Source organism: Dasypus novemcinctus, chromosome 25, assembly GCF_030445035.2.
Source record: "Dasypus novemcinctus isolate mDasNov1 chromosome 25, mDasNov1.1.hap2, whole genome shotgun sequence".
NCBI classification, from domain to species: domain Eukaryota; kingdom Metazoa; phylum Chordata; class Mammalia; order Cingulata; family Dasypodidae; genus Dasypus; species Dasypus novemcinctus.
The window spans coordinates 44,903,596-44,922,550 of NC_080697.1; the positions used below are offsets into that span (position 1 = coordinate 44,903,596).

General features: G+C 35.6%; 1 protein-coding gene across 1 annotated transcript in view; it reads right to left on the reverse strand.

Moving 5' to 3' along the window:
- SNTG2 (syntrophin gamma 2) overlaps positions 1-18,955 on the reverse strand; it is a 330,881-nt gene that overhangs the window by 297,905 nt on the left and 14,021 nt on the right. The gene's annotated exons all lie outside the window — the stretch shown is intronic.

Sequence of the window (18,955 nt, forward strand, 5' to 3'; positions counted from 1 at the left end):
GAATCATGTATAAAGTTTTCTTGGAAAGTCATTTGTCAAAATGTTTAGAAAAAAGCATGGATGAAGAGCACACCTTTTAGACAATTTCAAGAATCAACTGCCTTATCCCACTTCTATGTACTTTCTGGAAAGGACCTGCATAACATTGCTGTTTATTGTTTATTAGCGGTAGATTCATTTTCTACATAAACTAAATGAATAGATGAGAAAGAGCGTTTTTGTTTGAAAATGGGAAAGCCTGACACATTCTGAAGTGTCTATACTTCCTTTATCTCTGATTGTAGATGAGTAATGCAGTTTTCTAATCATAACCTGAATTATTTTCCACAATTTGCCAATCAAAAAATGCAGATTTAAGTTTAAGATATCAACTATATTTTCAGAAAGTGACATTATGTGGATAGGAAACAGACAAGGAGTGAAAATTTCACAACAATTGTAGCCAAGTCTGATAGTCAATGGCATTAAATAAGAAGAGTTCCAATAGTTAGACTTCTGTACAGTGTTGGACCTATTTTTACCTCAAAGCCCAATAAGAAGTCATGCTTTTTAATAAAATTTTACCCTTCACTACAGCACAGTAAATGAATTAAAAAAATATTAATGATGGCATAATTTACTCAAATAATATATCAAGGTCTGAGAGGGACAGGGAGAGCCAAGACATATTCATTTCATAAACACCCATTGTTTTCTATACTCTGCATTTGGTGTTGATGTTAGTATTACTTTCACGAAGCAGAAATAATGAACCAAATATAAATTAATGTCTAAAGGAGATATTCAGCATGATGCAAGGTCAGTGAAAAGAAGCAACCCTCCACACCAATTAAAGGATAAATTCAGATCAGTGCTGTATATTATTCATATTTTGTATATATATACACTTATAGCAAAAATGAATACAGTTATTTTGTTCATTTTTAAAGAATTTGTATTTATAAAATCAGGAATTGGGTATGGAATAGAATCTAGTTACTACAGTCATGATTCAATTTATTCAGGGTAGGCAAAAACAAAATCATCCCCTATAGAATAGTAAATTAGCAGAGCTTGTTCTTGCTCTCTCATTACATCATACTTTATACTTTTACTGTTATTTATCACACCATGTTACCCTGTTCTCAAATTCACTATCTGAATTGATATACTATTTTGTAATGACAGAGAAAAGATTTCCCATTTAAGAATGAATTATCCACAATATGCATCAATTTTGTACCATTTTAAGTTTATGAATTATACATCTAGAAGGAAAAAAGTGATAAAATATGCATTAAAAGAATGCCAAATGAGTTTTTATTATATTTTTAAATTTAAATTTAAGTTAATTCACCCTTGGAAAGATTTCCATTTGTGGGCTGGAGTTGGTTATTAAGGGAGCTGAATGAGTGGAATCAAAATATTAGAGGAAAGCAATAAGATTTTAAAGCATGAAAAAGAGGCAAATATGTATTTCCACAAACACAGAAGTGTCTTAAAGTTGAGGACAGAGGGAGAAAAGAAGAGAACAAGAATGAGGGAAGGAGGAAAGAATAGAGGATGAAAAGAAAGAAATTCTTTTTGAGTGTCTTGTCATATATTCTTGACTTAAAAAAAAAGAGGGACTCTATAACCTTTGAAGAGAAATATTATGCCATTTGAAGAAATGTACACAGTTTTAATATTTATAAGGTACATATGCTATGAAAGAAATCTCCTGTGTAAGCAGGTTTTAGCAGTAATTTTAGCTTGGAAATATACATTAAAATGAAGACCTTTAAGTTTTACTCAACACAATTTGAAAGCTAGTGCTACTGTTTGATTAAAATGGTAAACACCCTTTGGGCCACTAGTAGCTGCAGTAGTTTGATACGGTTCATGAATTCCAAAAAGTAGATATTGGATTATATTTGTAAACTAGTCTGTACCAGTGATTAAATTATGATTAGTGCTTTCATTGGGCCAGGTCAGTAAGGTGTTGTTGATTGGGCCAGATCAGTAAGGTGTTGAGTCTCCACCCCTTGGTGGGTGGGGACTCACAGATAAAAGACATGGCAAAGGACAGAGTTAGAGTTTTGATGCTGAGTCTTGAGATGGAGCCCAGGAAGTAAGCACACAGAGGAGATTGGTAGTGAGGAAAGAGAGAAGGTCCTGGAAGAGGAAGAAACTGTTGGTCTAATAGTCTACAGCTGACCTTGTAGAGAAAACAGTTGCTGAGCCTAGAGAGAAATGAACCCTGGAAAGAGAGGAACCCAGGAAGCCTGAACCCTGGCAGATGTCAGCAGCCATCTTGCTCCAACACATGGCAAAAGACTTTGGTGAGGGAAGTAACTTATGCTTTATGGCCTGGTAACTGTAAGCTTCTACCCCAGATAAATATCCTTTATAAAAACCAACTGATTTCTGGAATTTTGCATCAGCACCCCTTTGGCTGACTAATACAGTTGCTTCTTGTTCCACTGCCATGAGAGACTTTTTTTTTAGGTACCAGTGCCAGGGTATTGAAGCTGGAACCTCATACGTTGGAAGCCAGCACTCAACCACTGAGCCACATCGACTCCCCTGAGTTGGTTTTTACTTTTGTTTGCTTGTTGTTTGTTTCTTTGTCCCCAGGAGGCACTGGGAATTGAACCTGGGACCTCCCATGTGGGAAGCAGGCACACAACCCCTTGAACCACATCTGTTCCTGAGACATCCGCTCTTGAGCCTTTCTGAGCTCCATTTCTTTGTATGTTATTATCTTTTCTGTATTAGTGTTAAAAATGGTGATAAGGCATCAGTAAGAATGCTGGGGTGTAATTTCTGCAGTTAATCTGATTTCATTGTTGACTCATCCATGTGATTTGGACAACGAGGCTTAATAATGAGCGCTTTCCACTGTTCAGTTAATAGAATTGGGGAAGGCCAGGTGGGCAGACTTTGATGAATGTACAGGGAAGCAGGAGAGCTGAAAGCCACAGCATCATAAGCAGGTGCTTCCAAGAACCTGCCATAGAGGCTAGGATCTACACCTCCAGTGAGCTTTGTTTGATAAATCTGTCCCCTCACTGCCTGAACCTACCTGACCTTCATTAGACAAAGCTGTTTCCCTTACCCTCTGGACACATACCAGTGGTGGTTGATTAGTCTAGCTGGACACACCACATTGTCTTGCTCAGAGGGCATAACTATTCATATCCAAGGATGCAAACCTTATAAAAGCCTAATGGAAACTCAGTTTTTGGTCAAGACTTCTGTAACAATCTTGTCCAGTTTCATTTTACTTGACTATACTTCTATGACACCATCTCACTAACAATACTCTCCTTCCATTCCACATCCACTTCCCTTCGTTACTTCTTGTTTTCAAGGCAGACGAAAATGACGACACTGTAGATTAATGAACTCTCTTTTGGGTTTCCATGTTGTAAAACTAACTAGGTTCTGGGGATTAATTAAAAGTATAATATTTTCATGACCTTCCCTTTTGAATGAATGCTGACAGATATTTCTCCTACAAAGGGTACAACAAATAGCATCTAAACCATTGGAATCTCAAAAATGAGTCTAAATCTTAATCAATCCAAGGCTCTGTAAAATCTGGAAATGCCTTTTGAATTGTCAGAAAATGAATTATCTATCTCAGTAATGTTTTTATCGAATTTCCTGAAAATAAAACCATATGCCAGAACATTCTCTAATTCTTCATCATTGTGAAACTGGAAACTCAGATAAGGACTGTAGCTTTTAGTTTTTAACATGTGCTATTTTCACATTGGGCTTCCCAAGCAGCTTTTATTTACTTACCATTGTAATGTTGCAATGTTGAAAAAATGTTCACATGTATTTTTATTGCTTCAGTGAATAAGAGAAAAATACTACATAAGTTTCAATTATCTTTTCAATTATATAACAGTCATTAGCACTGTTACTCAAAAAGGAAAAACCTAAAAGTTTATTATCACCATAGATTCTCATTTAGTATACAGACATCTAAAGCCCAAAAAGCTAACTTGTCCAATCACACACAATTTATATAGCCATCTATGATGAATACCTTATACTTTAGTTGTATATTTTAAATCATAATCTTAGTTTCACATTGTGTCAAGTAACTAGAATATGGCAATGCTATTTCTACTAGAATAGGTTAGAAGAGGGATGAGTTGAATCACATAATGTGGGAAAGGTAAGTATGAAATCAGCACAGCACCAGAGAGCTGAGCACTGCAGATCAGTCTACTTCCTCAGGGTCAGAAATAAAACTATGAAGGGTACAAAAAGGGTTTGGATATTGAATTGGGATTATTTCCAAAATTCTGCCCTTATTTAATTTATAGACCATGCCAGTCTTCAGTTGTTTCATCTGTACAATTGAGTGTTGTTGTTTTTTTTAATCTACCACAAAGGATTGTGAGAATTAATGTTAGTACTGGAAAAACCTTAGCATAGATTATCTTCCCTTCCTTACAACATGCCCTGAAAGATTATTTGTTATTAATAATAGGGACATATAAATTATTGAAATACTATAAGCAATTTCAGATCCTTTGATGTGTCATGAGAAAACTGACACATTTAATAATATTAGTTGATCTTAAAGAACAATGTCAGAGTAGTTACCAGTGTAATATCTCTCCAGCCAGAAATAATTTGTTAGGGAAGCTTCTCAGTCACATTCTTTAGAGATAACAACTGGATTCTTTGCTGCAAAAGTGCTGTCTCTCTGATCTTACATCAAGTATATCCTCCAAAAGTAACAGCATACTGACAGTCTGCCAATTCACTTTTCTACTTCAATTTTGCTCTTAGCAATCAACTACTGAAGATGAAGGCTTTTCCTACATAGAATTGAAATTAAACCTCCAGTGTGTACCATGCATATTTCAGGCCTTTTGATATATCTAGTATTTCTTTCTGAGGTTTCAAAATTTCTCATTCAGGGATAAAGTCCATTTTTTATTGTCTTTTTCAAGTTCTATTTATTTTGATAGCTTTAAAAGCATATCTTTTATTGATTCATTAACAATAAAAAATAACATTAAAATATCCTTCATTCTATTTGTTATACCTCTAATTAGATCTCAGGTATGGAGAAAGGGACTACTTTTACTTTTATGACATGCAAACTTGAGACTAAAAGTAATTTTTGATTTGCTACAGAAGGCAGGGTAGGGAAAGTGGGAGCCAAAACTTCCATATCCAGACTATATTCCCACCCATCACAAGGTTAACAAGAGATTTCTCAAAGTGTGCCTACATATAGAGGTACCCAGGACCAGGGTTAAATCATCTAAAATGGAAGGACTCTATTAAATATTTGAAGATGTCCAGAAAAAAAAATTAGTAACTGTCTTACTTATCATTGTAGGCAGAGTGGCCTGAATATTAGTATCATATCTTAAACTTCAAAAGCCATTTCCTTTACAGAATAGAAAGGACTACAGGACAATACAGCAGACATTGATGCTAAGTTTAATAGCAGTATGATTAATATAAAAGGAAAAAGCCTCTCTGAAAAATGAGACAACTGGGGACAGTTTAAAAATATTTAAGAGTTAAGCAAAGGTAGTTCAGACTCCTAAATCTTTGCTTTCTAGAGTTTACACTCTGTTCTCTTTGCATCGATTATATATTTTACTTGGGTGTTCACTCAAAAGGGAGAGGTCATGACAGGCTCAACATAAAATATAGATATTTAAGTTAAAATTTAAATGGAAGAGTGGGAATCAGTGTAAAAATCTAAGTATCAAGGAAAAGAAGTTTTAACAATGATTTCAGAAAAATAAAATGAAATATCATACACACGAAAAGAAATTAACCAAAAATCTTATATAATTACTGCCCACTCATGACAATAAGACACCAAGTGACAATTAGAAATTAAAGAGAAAAATAAAAAGTAAAGAAGGGCTCAAGGGACCTGTGTCATAGTAACCACATCATACTGATCAGTCTGTCTCTTTTACATTAGCTATATTTTTTCATTCCAGTAAATTCAGTTGTAGACTAGAAGTAGATTTTCTTAATAGCAACTTTAAAAAAAAAAATTCTGTTTCCTTGTCAGTACTTCTATTTTTGGAAGACAAGCCATCCCCAAAAGTACCAAGCATGTATGCACACTATGGACACAGGAGAGGATGTTGCATATACATGAGCTATGAAGGAGAATATGCTGCTTTTGAGCGGTCATATCTAAGCCAAATTGAGGGGAGTACATTACATATAAGCACCATACATAAACTTGTATTTCAAAGAAGAAGGAATGATCATAATTTTAGCTGTGGCTAGCATGAATCCTATTCTAACCCCAAATTGCCTTTGGTCTTGAATATCCTTGTACCTTAAACATCCCTTCTCCCATGTCTAACTAGTTAGACACTTGACTCTTGGCATGAGGAGCTGGGCCTTAATGCAGAATTTTAGTACATGGCCAGAAACATCTCACTGTTAAAGGTGGCCATTTAAAATCAATAATCATTTAATTATCAGATTACCACTTTATCCAACACAAAGTTTGAAATCTCACTTTCAAGAAGTGCAGAGCTGAGGATTTCCTTTAAGTATGACACTGCTTTTCCCATTTTGAACAATGTCTCTGGACAGTGCTGGGAAAAGACAAGATTAGAGCTTACTCACTTTGTACTTGTACAAACTAAGTTCAAATAGCTTTTCAATTCACTGTTTATTCTTCAAAGAATGTCCCAAAGTACATGTACTAAATGAATGTCCTAAATACGTTATTATATATCACAAAACTGGAAATCCCAGTTATCATTACAATTTTAATATCATATCCCAGAGTAGTATACTATTGTAGAAAGCATACCACTAGCTCCCTTCCATAAGAAGTCATCAATTCCCTCTTACACTATTTGTACATGAGATCTGTGATATCATATACTTCATATAAAAAATAAAGTTCTAAGAGTCTATGCTCTGGAGACAGAAAGACTTGATTTGAATCCTATGTCCACCACTTACTAGTGTGCAATTTCAGACAAGTTTGCCTAACTTCTCTATGCTTCAGTTTCTCCATCTGTAAATGGAACCTATCTGTCATATTACAATGTTACAAAGCTGTAAAGCACTTAAATGCTTGAGGCATAGTGAAGTGCTATATAGTTGTTTGCCCTTTCTACTTTAGAGGAGCTAATGCATCTATCTCTTCATAGTCAATAAAGAGTTCTCACATATTTCACTTGATCCTCAAAAAGCCTGTGATGTTGGTATGAAATCTTCCTTATTCTTATTTTTACATATAAAAAGGGCATGGTTTAAGAAGTTTAAACAGTTCAGCCAAAATCATATTACGTGCTGATTCGTTGTGGAGACTTGAACACAGAACTTTTGACTATGGGTTTTGTTCATATATAATTTTGTACTATAGGAATGTTTATTCTACATAAATACCTTTATGAATAACATAGCATGCCTCATTTCCAAATTTACATTTAAGCTACAATTTAAGCACAGGCATTATAAATATCCATCATTTATCTGGAAAATATTTGCTTACACTTAACAATGAAATGTACCACAAAGAAACGACTAAATTCTTCTAATTATTTCTGTCTTTCTTTAGTGACATGTTTTGCACTCTCTCCTTTTGGTTGCAATTTTTCTAGGCATTTTCTAATTGTCCAATTTTCTCTTAAAATACAGACATCAAACTAGCTGTTAGGTTACACACCTAACCAAATTCTTAATGAAACATTACATGATAATTAAGTTAAAAGGTGACTACATGAATGAATTTTATTTATACATGATTAAGATACACTGTGGCAGAAAGAACTGCATTTTGAAATAAATCCAGTTGTTTTATTAGAGAGTAAAACTGGAGAATCCCTTATATCTTTGTTTATCTTCCTCATTATAAAATACAAATACTCATGCTTATCTTTTCCATTCCACGTGGTTTTCATGAAAAGCCTTTGAAAATGAAATATCTTTGCATCTGATAAAATCAATACACCAATGTCAGGAATTTTTATTAAGCTGGTGATTTCTAACGTTCAAGGTTTTTTACTTACTTATTTCTCATTTTTTAAATATATTGCATATAATTTATTTATAGTTACTAAGGTTTTGCCACATTTAAATTTCATCCAGTTATAGAGGAACTCTTCATTCTTCTTTACTTTGATGAACAGGGTCACCACTAATAGTAAGCTACTGTGATAAACAACTGGAAAAGGGCAGACAACATTGCTCTTGCTTTTTTCAAGATACCTAACACCTTAATGCAGTGTGTGTGCATGTGCATATCATATACCTTGAATACCATATATATATATATATACACACACACATATACATACCATGCATACTTTGCACACCTTCTTTGTATAACTTGCACACCTTATATAGCTTGGGTGTGTATGTATATTATGGAGAAATGTGTGGATGAATGAAAGAGATAGAGAAGATATGCCATGTGAGACTGAAGCTCTGGGGTAGGGTATCAACATGCCATGTTTCAGAGAGGAGACAAATGTGGCTGTAGGAAGGGATACAGATTAGCTGGATAGTACCAATAACACTAAGAGAAGCTAAATGGTCATCCTGAACATTTAGATTTTTCTTTATAGGCAATAGAGGATCATTGGTGGTTTCTGGGCAAACGCATAACAGTGTTAAATAGAACTCAGTTCAAGTAATAGAAACATAAAATCTGCAATCTTAAAGCCAAATCCACACACAAAATCACTGATTCTAATAAAATCTACATAATAAACTTTATATAATGGTTTTAACCCTATTGACTATGGTAGTTTTAAATTTTTTAACTGGAATTCTCAGTAATTGGCATCACAGCTGAGCTATACTTCCAAACTACCTTGATGAACATGCACGTTTATTTCCTGAAAAGATGGGCTTTGGCAGATACACTCAGGATACCTCTCAGCAAAAGAAAAAGAAAGTTGAAGTACAAAATGTCTAAGACTTTAAATGGCTAAGCTGTTAGGCTTGATCTCACACAAAGGGCTGGCTGGGTTGCAAACACAACACAACACAACACACCAGCAATAGTAGATGAAATTGTTACATTTTAGATGAAAATCAATCCATTTTAAATGTCTTTTCTAAATGGGAACAGGAGAGAGGGGCACTTGCCTTCGTCAGTTCTAATCTCTCAGTATGAAACTTAGTCGAGTTCTTATTCTAGGACTTATTGGCAGGGATGAGAAAGATTGCTTTACTCATTAAAATGAATCCACTTCCTTGCTGGAAGAATTAACAATTACATTTTCCATTTTTTTCTGCCTGGTCAGCTTCCCTCGAATTCTTATAGAATCAAAGTAAGCAGTCACTACACAAAAGCATGGTATGGCCTGCACAGAGCAGAAGTCCTAAGTCATAAACTGATATTGTTCATCAATATTCAAATGAGAAAACATCTCATAAAAGAGAAGATGACAAAACTATTAAATACTGAAAATTACTAGCTTTTCAAACAAAATTCACTGGGTAAAAGATATGCCATGTTTTTGAGAGCTTTGTGATGTCTGAAGGACACTAAATTTCCAGTTCCTCCTACCAATACATGCAATTTTAGTGGCAGTCAGTAAAAGAGAAGTACAGGCTTCCAGAGGAGAAGAACTTAGAGATAATCTACTCAATCACCTTATTTTACAACGAGGAAATTGAAGCTAAAATAAGGTAGATGTTTTCCTTGGAAATAATCTTCAAGACTCAAAGGTAATTTATTCTACGCAGCCTTCTTAAATCCTAGTACCAAGCCTTCCTCTCTAATTCCATGAAATTTATTTATACTTCTCTGGCATAGAGCTTGGCACATTTTATCATGACTATTTACTTCCAAAAGAAAATTTACTCTCAACTCTACTTTAAGAATCTGTTTTGGTTTACTAAATGCTGCCAAAGCACTATACCAGAAATGAGCTGGCGTTTACAATGGGGATTTGTTAACTTACAGGCTTACAGTTCTGAGGCTGTGAAAGTATCTAAATCAAGGCATAATCAATGACGCTTTCCTTCTGAGCTGCAGTTCAGGTGATCAGGTACCTGGTGGCAGCATGAGAAGGCACACAGCTGTGGGCAATCAGGCACAGACGGTCCACTCCTCTCTCCCCTCTCCTCCAGGTCTCTTTGCTTTCAGCTTCTGGCTAAAGTGGCTTCCTCTCAGCTTCTGGGTCCACTAATTTCAGCTTCTGGCTCCAGGGCCTTTCCTCCCCATTTCTTCAGCTTTTTGCTGTGCCAGGCTTTATATTTCTCTGTTTATAAAGGACCCCGGTAAGAGGATTAAGAGCCTCCTTGGGTCATTCAATCTGATCAAACACCCAAGAAATGTAATCAGACGTTCCCACCTACAATAGGTTTACATACACAGGAATGGATTAATCCAAAGAACAAGACTTTCTGGGGCCTCAAGAGCTTCAAACTGCCATTTACTACAAGCAAACATATGAATACATGTGTGTATATATACAAATAAAACACATACAAACACACATAGACATACATATATTTAATTATTTATCTACAGTGGTTTTCATTGGATTCTGAGCTTCTGCAGGAAAAAGGATCCTATGCTGCTCATCTCTGTGTCTCTAGAGCTTAGCAAAATACCAGACAGCGAAACATGCCATTGAACAAATATAGAAAGAAATAAGGAAAGAAAGGGAAGGACAGAGGGAGACAGGAAGGGAGAGAATACAGAGTTACAAATGGGCCATATGAGAAAATAGCAGTTCTAGTTCTAAGTTCTTCACTACTTTTACTGATGCCCACCTTCCTTCGTATTCCTTTTTTAAAATGAAAATGTTAAAAATGTATCGGCACTTCATATATAAGTTTTAGTGTTTATTAACAAAAGAACTTGAATACAACTTCAGTTCCACATTTGGGAGATATTGAAATATCAAGAGATTTGATGCCTGCTCTCCACTCCTCACTAACCAGAGGTTTAACTATCATGGATTACTTTAGTTTTCTTATTTGAATGACGAGAATTTTACTACATTGTTTCTAAGATTCTTTGCAGTTAGTAAAAATGGATGAATTTGGTTAATTGATAATAAATGAGGTGAAGGTCATGGTTCTGGTTAAAATGACGTATTTTATAATACAGTAAATTAGAAAAATCAGGGTGAAATCAGGACCCTAAAAAATATTTTCTAGCTTTCTGTGCTAATGGCTGACTGCTGCAGCAGCTCTCCTTTTTGCCTACACCTACTTGCATGTGGACTATGAGTCCCAGATTTTTATTTCCCAAATTATTCTCCATTAAAAGAAAAGAGGAGGGGGTTATGGAAAAATGGCAGAGTTCAAAGCTCCAGGAATCAGTCCTTCCACCAAAATAACTACTGAACTGGAAGGAAATGTCTGCATCAACCACTATGAAACTCCAGAGTCTAGGTAAGCACTGTGCAACATTCAGGGGGAAATGGGCTGAAGAGGCTGATAATATGTGATAAAGACCCATGAGTTTCACCTCTCGACAGCTGCTACCACCACACTTCCCCCAGCATCCAGGCAGGCAGCAGAAGCTCTGGTTTCTGGATCAGCTTGCTGGTGTCAGGGTGTGACATAAATGACTAGACTTCCAAGCTCCACAGGTGTATGGTCTGATCCCAGATCTCTATCTTTGATCAGCTACTTCAGATGTTCCCTGGGAAAAGCTCTGAGAGCTGTTCCAACACCTCTGGGGCAAAGGCAATAGAAGAGTCTTAAGACAGTACCTTTCCTCAAAAGCATAGAAAACAGATAAAGGGTTGCATTAACCAGGTAAGTGCTGAATTATGGAAATGAAGCTATGAAGAAGTCCTGAGTGCCCTTGTTGGCCCCTCTCCCACCCCATCCACAGCACAGGGCAGAGCTACTTGGACTTCCATTGTGGGTGCCTGCCCTGTTCCAGAGGGAGCAGAGTGTCCTGTGTGCACGTGAGTGTGCATGCATACTGGGGTGCATGTACATCAGTGACAGTCCATTGTGTGAAAGTCTGAGAGGCTCAGGTGCTGAAAGTGTCTCAGGCTTGCCCTCCCAAATTTTGTTCTAAGAGCACAGAAGCCACTAGTTGGCAGGTATCCAACATGAAAAACAATGAAGTTATAAGGGTCTAAAGCAAAGATCTACCTGCATTAAGTCACTCAAGAGAGCACCCTGGAGGGGGAGGAGGTCTATTCCAAAGGGAATTAGAGGTGGCCTTCACTCAAATCTTGTAACTGTAAACAGGGAATTCCTAAGGCCCCTAACAAGCATAGGCTCAGGAAAAGAAGCACACTCCCTGGCTCTGACTCCATGAAGGCTCAGAGGACCCTGCCTCTTCATTTGCCTATGGCAGATCTGCTTAATAAGTTGGTTAAACTAAGAAGGAGACCACCAGCACAGCATAGCCAAATTACTAAGAGAGTAAATGGTACTTTTTGTCATAGTTTACTTCTTTTGATTAGTTCCTGGCATTCAGAAAATCTCCAACAAATCACCAGGTGGATATAAACTTAAGGGATACTGCAGGAAATAAACCCCATAGTTAACACTTTAAAATATTAAAAAGTACAATGTGCAAAAAATATTACAAGACAAAGAAAAAGGAAAGGATGTCCCACCCAAAGTAATAAGACAAAAATCTAGAATCCATCAAAAAAGAGGACCAGATTTGGACTTACCAAACAGACTATGAAATAATGATATTGTAAATGCTGAAGGAAATAAAGGAAAACACCAAAAAAGAACTAAAGCATATGAGGAAAACAATGAATGAAAAAATATGGAAATGTCTCCAGAGAAATAATGATGATAAAGAACACAATAACTGAAATGAAAAATTCCCTAGGCAGTTTCCACAGAAGATTGGAGATGGAATTTGAATGAATCAGCGACCTCAAAAATAAGACAGCTGAAATGATTCAGGCTGAGGAGCATAAAAATAAAAGATTAAAAAAAGATGACTGGAGCCCAAGAGATCTGTGGGATACTATCAAGCCTACCAATATGCACATTATGGGAGTCCCAGAAGGAGAAGAAAGAGAAGGGCCAGAAGGAATATTCAAAAAAATAATGGCAAAAAACTTCTCAAATTAATGAAAGACAGGAATATGCAAATTCATGAAGCCCAACAAACTCAAAACAGGATGGACTCAGAGAGAATTATGCATAGACATTTACTAATCAAATTGTCTAATACCAATCAAAAGGAGAGAATTCTGAAAGCCTCCAGAAAAAAGCAACGAGTTGTGTACAAGGGAATCCCAATAAGATTAACTTCTGATTTCTTATCAGAAAGCATGGAGGCAAGAAGTCAGTAGTAGGAAATATTTAAAGTACTGAAAGAAAACAATTGCCAGAAAGAAGGAAGAGATTTAGACATTCCCAGATAAACAAAAGTTGAGGGAATTTGTCACCACTATACCTACCTTAAGAGAAATGCTAAAGGACATTCTTCAGATGGAAAGGACAAAATGCAATGGGTCAAATCAGCATAATGAAACTAAGATCATAAAAGTAAAAGTAATCATATTGATTATAAGTGCCAGTTGTAGTATATTGAACTAGAATTAAAAAAATAGAGGGAGAAATGGAAAATTCACAAATATAGTGAAGTTAAACAATGTACTCTTTAACAACTTATGGGTCAAAGAAGAAATCACAAGGGAAGTCAGGATATATATTGAAGCAAATGAAAATGAAAACACAACATACCAAAACTTATGGGATGCAGCAAAGGCAGAGCTAAGTGGTACATTTATACCTCCTAAATGCTAACATCTAAAAAGAAGAAAGATCTCAAATCAGAGCCCTTACCTCAAAACTAGAGGACCTAGGAAAAGAAATAAAAAAACCACACTCAAAGTAAGCAGAAGGAAGGAAATATCAAAGATTAGAACAGATATAAATGAAATTGACAAAAAAATAAAACTAAACCAACAAAACTAAAAGCTGGCTCTTTGAAAAGATCAATAAAATAAAATAAAAACTTTAACCAGACTGACAAAGAAAAAAAGAGACAGTACACAAATAACTAAAATCATACTCTACTACCAACTCCACAGAATCAAAAAGGACTATAATAGTGTACTATGAACAACCATATGCAACAAATTCAATAACCTAGAGGTAATGGACTACTTCCTAGAAACACACAAATTACCTACATTGACTCAAGAAGAAATGAGAGATCTCACCCAAACAAAAAACTAGTAAAGGAATTGAATCAGTAATAAAAAATAAATAAACAAGAAACCTCCAAGCAAAGAAAAATCCCAATAGTGATAACTTCACAGGTGAATTTTACCCAACATTCTTATTAGACTTATCACCTACCCTGCTCAAAGTCTTCTAAAAACTGGAAGAGGAGGGAACATTCCCTAACTCACTTTATGAGGTCAACATCACCCTCATACCAAAGCCAGACAAAGATAACACAAGAAAAGAAATCTATAGACCAATATCTCTTATTGATGCAAAAATCCTCAATAAAATACATGAAACCAAATCCAACAGCATATCAAAGGAGTTACATATGAGGATAACCTTGGATTACTCCCTGCTATGCAAGGTGGTTCAATCTAAGAAAATCAATAAATATGATAACCACACTAAAAAAAACAAAGAAAAAAATACACAGGATCATGTCAATTGATACAGAAAAGAAATTTGACAATACCTAGCATCCCTTCAAAATAAAAACACTTAGAAAACTAGAAATAGGAGGAAACTTCTTCAACATAAGAATCTTTGGTAAATATTGCTGAGAAAACTGGATGTCTATGTGGAAAAGAATGAAGGTGGACCCCGCTTAACACAATATACAAAAATCAACTCAAACTGGATCAAAGACCTAAATACAATATTCAGAACTATGAAACTCCTAGAAGAAAAAATAGGGAAGCCTCTTCAGGGCCTTGTTTTAGGCACTGGTTTCTTGGACTTGCATCCAAAGCAAAAGCGACAGAAGGAAAAATAGATAAATGGCACCTCATCAAAACTGAAAACTTTTGCATCTCAAAGCACTCTATTATTAACTTAAAATGGCAACCTACTGAAAGGGAGAAAATATTTGGATACCACATAACTGATAAGTGCTTAATATCCAGAATATGTAAAGACATCCTTCAACTCAATAATAAAAAGACTAGTAACCCACTTAAAAAGTACATGAAAAGATGTTCACCATCTTAGCTATTAGGGAAATGCAAATCAAAACCCAATGAGATACCATTTAACAACCACTAGAATAGTTTCAACTGAAATTAATTTAGAGAATTACAAATGTTGAAGAAGGTATGGAGAAATAGAAATGTTCATTCACTGGTGGTGGGAATGCAAAATGGTGCAGCCGCTTTTGGTGGAAGACAGTTCGGCTATTTCTCAGAAAGTTAAGTATAGAATTACTATATGATCTGGCAAGCTTACTTCCAGGTATATACTCAACATATTTCAGATCAGGGCCTCAAACAGATATTTGCACACCAGTTTTCATAATGGCATTATTCACAATTGCCAAAAGGTGGAAGCAACCCCTTGATTCTAAGGCCCATCAACCGATGAATGGGTAAATAAATTGTGGTATAGATACATAATAGAAAATTATTCAGCCTTAAAAAGGAATGAAGTTCTGATACATGCTACATACCTTAAAGTCATCGTGTTGCATGAAATAAGCCAGACACAAAAGGACAAATATTGTAGGATCTCATGGATATGAAATTATTAGAATAAGTAAATTCACAGAGTCAGAAACTAGAATGTAGGTTGCCAGAGGTCAGTGTGGTGGTAGGGAAAGAGGAGTTAGTGCTTAAATTTTATAGTTTATTTTAGTTGATAAAAACTTTTGGTAATGGATGGTGGTGATGGTAGCACAACGTTGTGAATGTAATTAACAGCACTGAGTTATACATGGTAAAAAGGGGAAACTTTAGGTTGTATATATGTCATTAGAATCAAAATTTAAAAAAACAACATAGGGCTGATGGACATCACAAACAGTGAACCCTATTGTAAATGACGGACTATTGTTAACAGTGCAATTATAAAAAATATTATTTCCCAATTGAAACAAACATACCACACGAATGCAAGGTGTTAATAATAAGGTGGTATATCAGAACTCTGTATTTTATACATGATTTTTCTATTAACTTACAACTTCTCTAATAAAATTAATTAATTAATTAATTAAAAGATAAAAATAAATATTAAAGAAAAAGGAGAAGAAAAGGAAAGGACTCCCTGGGAGGTAGCTGTTTCTACATCTTGCAGCAAGGGAGACATAGGGACCATTCTCCCCAAACACCTCTGTAATATAATGAAAAACTTGGCTGGTCTTTGTCTCCAGTTCCTGGGAAGAATCCTGAGTCAGGTGGGAAGCTAACCAGACCAGAAGGACCAACCATGTGGTTGGAATTTGGTTAGGTGGTTGGAATTTTGAGCCACACCATATCAGCTCACCTCTCTAAAATCTGGGGGAAGAGGGGGCTGGAGATTGTAGTCAACCACATGGGCAATGATTCCATCAATCATGCCCTCATAATGATTTCCCATATAAACTTGGGACAGTTGAAATAAGAAAGCTTCCACAATTGAGAAGATAAATTGCTGTGAGGGTGACATGTTCTGACTCTGTGTAGAAAGGACATAGAATCTTGCATTTGAGACAGTCTCAGACCTCACTCTATATTTCTCTTCTTTTTGTTTCTTATTCGTATCCTTTTACAAATAAAATACAATATAATACAAATAAAAGCTGTAAGTGGATAATCAGTGGGAACCCCTGAATTTGTAGCCAGTTGGTCAGAAGTGTGGGTGGCTTGGGCTCCCAAACTTGCAACTGGGGCCTCAAGAATACTCTTGTAGAGGACTGCCCTAAACCTGTGGAGTCTGCCCTAAGCCTGGGTAGTTAGAGTCAGAATTGAATTGATGGAATTAGTGCAGTATTCTGAGTTGATATCAGCAGCTGTGAAAGTTGAATGACCTTCTAAAAACCTTTACAACCTCTACCACATTCCTAGCACACAGTGCACCAGTTTGGATAGCCAGTTATGTGCTTTTTTAACAGAAGAAAAATAGAGGTAACACAAGGATGTGGGACAGTTAAGATAGGATAAGAAAAAGCAGGAATTTATAAAAAAAATATGAAGAATTGGTCAAAAATAAGAAAGAAATAACAAAAGCTTTCAATGGTATGTCCCAAAATAAGGATTACACAGAAGTCTTATAGACCAGAGCTCTGTAAACTGACACGTAACTTCTGGATGGCATAATTGATGAGAATCAAATGCAAGGAAGGACTATCTGACAGGGAACACCACCAAAGCATTCACCTCTGATAACAGAGCTCCAATTTGTTCTTGTTGTGTATGTAGGAGGCAGAGTTCTTTTGGTCTCAGTGAAAGTAGGCTCTACACTTCCAGAACTTCAGGGGATGAAGCAAGTTCATGGAAACATTTCATGGCAAAGCCATTCATTTTGAGACATCCTGAACTTGAATTACTTGTGAAGCATTCAGGAAGAGATGACTAATAGGCAGTTGGAAGTAATTTCAACCTTAGAAGAAAGTTGTATCAACATTACTTGATTCCAGAGAACAGTATAAGCCTTGGGGATCTAGTAGGTCACAAGATACTTCGGAGCACCCCAACCAAGCCATGGCTGACACAGGCTTCACTTCACAACTGATGAGATGCACCAAGCTGGATTTGACATCCCTTTCTTAAAACTGCAATCTCATTTTCACATTCAAGCTGTAGTATATGTGGCTTTCTTGACCCATTAATATGTTTATAGATAAACTAGATTTTCTTTCTGAACTGAAAATCCTTTTCTGATTTTTATCTGCTGGTTAATTGTGCTCACTTGTTCTCTTTCTTTTCTGGGTCTGATATTCAAATCCAAAAAATAAAAAATAAACCTGCAATGGAAAATGAACTGAAGAGCTGCACAAAGATTAAAGAAACTGCAATTCATTTGAATAAGCTTTCTTTTAATTAATAACCAGTCAACCATATGGTTGACAGTGGTGCAGAAGTAATTAAACATGCCTAATTCAATAACAAATTGATTTATTTCTCCCTTGTAGAATTTCACTTTAAATGCGCTGGAGCACTTAGCTTCCACATTGCCTGTCAAATTTACAATAACACTTGATATCCACAACAGAAATACTTTTGTCCAGTTTAATCATAATAATAATTTTGAAATGCTTAAAAAAAAACTCAAAAAGAATGATTTTATTCAGAGAACTACATAGTTCTTTCATTTTTCTCTGTTATTTTTTATAATTAAAATTTTATTTTCTAATAAAACCAAAATCTGTTTGTGTTACCAAGAAAAACAATATTAAGAAGTGTCATGAACTCTTGTTTTCTTTCTTCACCTTCAAATGATGCTGGTCTCCTTGAGAAGAGACTGTTCTTCCCCTAAGGCTGATGATGACAGCTGTGTTTATAGGCTCATTAGCTCTCAATCCCTGATTAAATATAATCCTGTCGGTGGAAAACTTTAAAAGCAGGTTTTGTAACCTTGCATGAAAGGAGAAAAAAATCTGTACTGTTGAGTTGATGCTGAACTGTCCTTTTGGTAAAAATGTGTCTTTATGCAGACGCTAATTTAGTGGTAAATCCGTTTGTTAAAACCTCCCTTTTCCCTATGAATGCATTGAAAATTGTTGTGAGAAATTCACATTCCACTTAAAGAATGTCCGAAACAAAATATTTTCTCAGTTAACTTCTATCACAGGTTATCAATGATTCTAAAGGACTTATATTTTATAATTTTCCTTATATTATTGATTTAGTTATATCTTTGGATGATACACTGATTTAAGATTTTCCTAAGCTGGAGATCTCTTGTTTCTCCAACCATCACAATGTTTGTGGTAGCAGTGTAATCTATCTGAATACAGGAATGTAAAGGGCTGTGACATAACATTAGAATTACAGGTTAGGTAAAATCAAGAGAAATGAATAAGGACGTTCTGAGGAAATGTACGAGCTTATTCTTCACCCTCCACCCCAATCCTGCATCTTAT